Consider the following 5,000-nt stretch of genomic DNA (forward strand, 5'->3'; position numbering starts at 1 on the left):
AAGATTAGAGAACAATGGTTTCATTTTGGAGTGTCCTTCTCCTAGAAGAGCTGCTTACCATGGCTAAAGAGTCTCTTTTACCCTCACTTTCAAATAAATTTTTAGGCTTTTGTGGCCTATTGGTAACGTCTCTGTCTGGTGTTCGTCAGATAAGGTTTCATTATTCGCTCAAACTCGTTAGCTCCTCTGGTGTCTGCAGCCTCACCAAGCTAAGGATTGGGGTTTTGGCGGGCCTATAGATCTACTTACTGAGTCATCAGCAACCATTGCCTGGCTCTCCTTGGTCCAAGCTTGGCTGGAGAAGGGAGTTGGGCGCTGATCTTTTCAGTCTCTAAGGCATTGTCCTGCTTGCTAGGGTAATATCACTGTCCCATTCCTCTGCCGCTCATGAGAGGCCTTTAAGGGCTTTAAACATTTCACTGAGTGAGGCAAGTCCAATTAAAGAAACCTGATCAAAATTAGAAAGTTGATTCGAAAACTCATTAAACCCAATAATACTCCATTAGTTGATTATAAAACTCTTTGAAAGTTGGAGAAGCAATTGAAGAGATCGAATGAAACTTGAAACGTCCTTTGAAACAGTGAAACTAAAATAAAAGCGCAATAAAGAAAGGCATTAAAATCAAACAGTCAATAACTAAACATTAAAAATCGAAAAATAAAATAATATAAAAAGCTAATTAAAGAAACTAAATGAATCTTAGAAAAGTTGATTAAATAAACTCACTGAAACTCAAAAACGTCCATAAATATGACAATGAAAATCAGGAAGTTCCCTAAAATCGAGTAAGAAAATCCGAGGTTGAAAAAAAAAAATCTTTGAAACCCATGAGGACAATCAAACAAATGCATTGAACTCAAAAACTCAATTAAGAAAAGTTATGAAACACAGAAAACTTATAAACTTATTTTTCTCTACATTTGGAGAGTGTTTTGAGAGACCAACGAAACTTGCTATAAAACAATGAATGGAGAAATGCCATGAATGAAACCTAAATATTTAATATGAATGGACGACTTGATGTAGAAATACAAAAGCGTTTGTTCATTCACAAAGAAAAGAGCAAGAGTAAATAGGAATGAAACAGCTGGAAGTTGTAAAGAGGGGTCACTGACGTAAAACTTTCTGCAGATTTGGAAAGTTGTGAGAGGGGTAACTGACGTAAAAGTGAATGCGAGTTGGATATAAGAAAAGTACAGGTTTTGGGAGGGGATGTACACGGTCCTGTATTTGCTAGGATTTCATGTAAATACAGAGGGGGAAAAGTTGGGCAGGTCACATATAAAGGGTACAGAGTAACAGGATTTTTTCTCTTTTTAAGAAATTAGAGCAGAGATATACTTAAATGCATATAACTTTTGTGAGAACTAGTCTTTGGTAGTGCCATAGCCTCTGTACCATGCTTTTCCACTATCTTGGATTAGGGTTCTCTTGCTTGAGGGTACACTTGGGCACACTATTGTATCTTATATCTCTTCCTCTTGTTTTGTTAAAGTTTTTATAGTTTATACGGGAAATATTTATTCTAATGTTGCTTTTGCTCTTAAAATTTTATATTTTTCCTTGTTTCCTTTCCTCACTGGGCTATTTTCCCTGCTGGAGCCCCTGGGCTTATAGCATCCTGCTTTTTCCATCTATGGTTGTAGCTTAGCAAGTAATAATAATAATAATAATAATAATAATACTAATAATAATAATAATTTTTAGCCACAACTTTGTAGATATAGATATAAATATTTCGGAAGGCTAAAGAATATTCTATGTTTGTGGCCTCCAATACTATATTTTTTTCATGAACATCAAAGAAACATTGAAGTTTACTTGTGTTCTGAATTTTTTATCAACTTTTTTTTTTCATATTCAAAGGGTAGTTTATACATATTCATAAAACACAGATTCTTTCTAAAAAAAAATAAAAAAAAATTAAATGAATGGTACTTATATATGTTAAAGATGATGATATCAAATACTTGAACCGGCACTCGATAGAGCGCATACCTTCGCCAACGCCACATTGTAAGATAGGCAATCGAATTATGCTCATTTTGGCAAAAAATTCATGCAAATTGGATAAGAAATGACCACGATATAACTGTTTTTCCCTTTGCGTGACCTTGACCTTGGAATTTGACCCAATCACTCCCAGAATCTGATCAAATTGTTCTTGTAATATGAATAATAATTCCACCAAATTTCATAAGATTCGATGAAATAGCTTTTGAGTTATACGAATCACAAACAAACAAATAAACACACAAAAAATGAATAGATACACGATTATCAAAATATGACGTTCTGACAAAGCTAAAAATAAAAATAACCTGGCAATTATTAACACCTCCATATACAGTATATATATATATATATATACTATATATATGAAAATTTATATATATATAAATATATATAAATTTATATGTTTACATATATATATATATATATATATATATATATATATATATATATATATATATATATATATATATATATATAGTTATATATGCAGTATTATAAACAGTATACATATATATATATATATATATATATATATATATATATACATACACACACATATATATACATATATATATATATATATAATATATATATATATATATATATATATATATATATATATATATATACATATATCATTAGGCGTAACTACAATAGTCCACTACTGCATAACTAATTCCTCGGACACATATTCATCCACTATTGTTTGTTTATAGTCTTTCTCTCTCTCTCTATCTCTCTCTCTCTCTCTCTCTCTCTCTCTCTCTCTCTCTCTCTCTCTCTCTCTCTCTCTCTCTCTCTCCAAAAGCGTCTCAGCATGGAATGCTTCGTATCATAAAACTCGTCATAAAAGCTTTGAGATTTTGGGCTTTTGAAGATAAAACATAAATGTAAAGACAAAATATTATGGCTTCAGAGATGCATAGCAATGCTTTTGCTGGATGCCTTGTGCAACAGATGAAATATATTTTATATTAAGAGATGAGGAGTGTGGTTGGATGGCAGTAATAATAATAATAATAATAATAGTAATAATAATAATAGTAATAATAATAATAATAATAATAAGAGCAGCTACAACATCAACGAAAACAACAATAATAACGATAATGATAATGATACTACTACTACTACTACTACTACTACTACTATTACTACTACTACTACTACTACTAATGCTAATAATATTATTAATAACAACAACAACAACAACAACAACGACGATAATGATAATGATATTGATATTACTACTAGTATTACTACTACTACTGCTAATGCTAATAATAATATAGCAACAACAACAACAACGATAATGATAATGATATTGATACTACTACTAGTATTACTACTACTACTACTACTACTACTGCTAATGCTAATAAAAACAACAACAACAACAGCAACAACAACGATAATGATAATGATACTACTACTACTACTACTACTTCTGATAATAATATTATTAATAACAACAACAACAACGATAATGATATTCATACTACTACTACTACTACTACTACTACTACTACTGATAATAATAATAATAATAATAATAATAATAATAATAGTAAACATAATAACAATACTGACACTAATAATAATAAGATGATAGTTAAAATAATATCAATAATTATGGTAGGCTACAAATCCTGAACCTTACACCAGGCCATTTATAGGTGTATGAGTTTTATGAACATTCCTTGATATTGAATAAACGAATTTTATTAAAGGGTGACAATGATAGTAATAGTATCTAGAATAATAATCATAATGATAATGATAAAATTATTAATAAGGATGATGGAAGTAATGATAAATCTTAGGGGTTTCTTGGAATATATATCACTGATGTTAATTCTTAGCAAGCAATTAAAAATTATGTTTCGTTGATTGAACGTTTTATTCTAATAAGTAAAGCAGAAATTTATAATAAGAACCGTGAGGGTAATTAGTCAATTTTAACTCCCCGTGGGTTACACTCCAGGTTTTAGACAAAAGTCGATGAAATTAATTGAAATGTCGCTCATATTCTACTTCATCATCTATTTATGGCTTACATAGCATAATGGAGAACGGTGTTTTGAACTTCAACACCTGAACTCCGCGGGAAAAAACTAGTCCGTCAAGATTTTATTTCGTTATTTCACTTATTTCCGGGTGCAAATATGTTATCTATCGGGCGGTATTTTTGCAAAGCTATAACCCTAGTTGGGAAAGCAGGTTGCTATAAGCCCAGGGCTTCAACAGGGAAAATAGCCTAGTGAGGAAAGGAAACAAGGAAAAATAAAACATTTTAAGAACAGTAACATTAAAATAAATATCTCCTATATAAACTATGGAGACTTTGACAAAACAAGGTGAAGAGAAACAAGATAGAACAACCAGCCTGAGTGTACCCTCAAGCAAGAGAACTCTACATATATATATATATATATATATATATATATATATATATATGTGTATATATATATATATATATGTATATATGTATATATATATATATATATATATATATATATATATATATATATATATATATATATATATATATATATATTTAGGCGTGTGTGTGCGTGTGTGTACGTATATGTAAGTAGATAGGATTTATAAACATAGAGTTAGTTCAATGACATAGAAGTCTAGAGAAATAATTCAATTAGACATTTTGACAAAAATAAATATTAAGAAATTGTCAAAAGGCATATCACTTCTCAAATTAAGATTGTAGAATTGATTGGTAATAATAATAATAATAATAATAATAATAATAATAATAATAATAATAATAATAATAATAATAGTGAGAGTAAGAGTAAGAGTAATAGTCTATCAGTCCCTTGAAGGTCCTCGTCCCCCCTCTCCAAAACTCATTCCTCAAAACGATCCTCGAAGCCGGCTCCGTGAGGACAAGACAATTCCCACGAAGACTCGTAACGCGCCATTTATTTTCATATCTTGTTAGTGTCATTTCCTTTTTACCGTA

This window comes from Palaemon carinicauda, chromosome 17 (assembly GCF_036898095.1).
Source record: "Palaemon carinicauda isolate YSFRI2023 chromosome 17, ASM3689809v2, whole genome shotgun sequence".
NCBI classification, from domain to species: domain Eukaryota; kingdom Metazoa; phylum Arthropoda; class Malacostraca; order Decapoda; family Palaemonidae; genus Palaemon; species Palaemon carinicauda.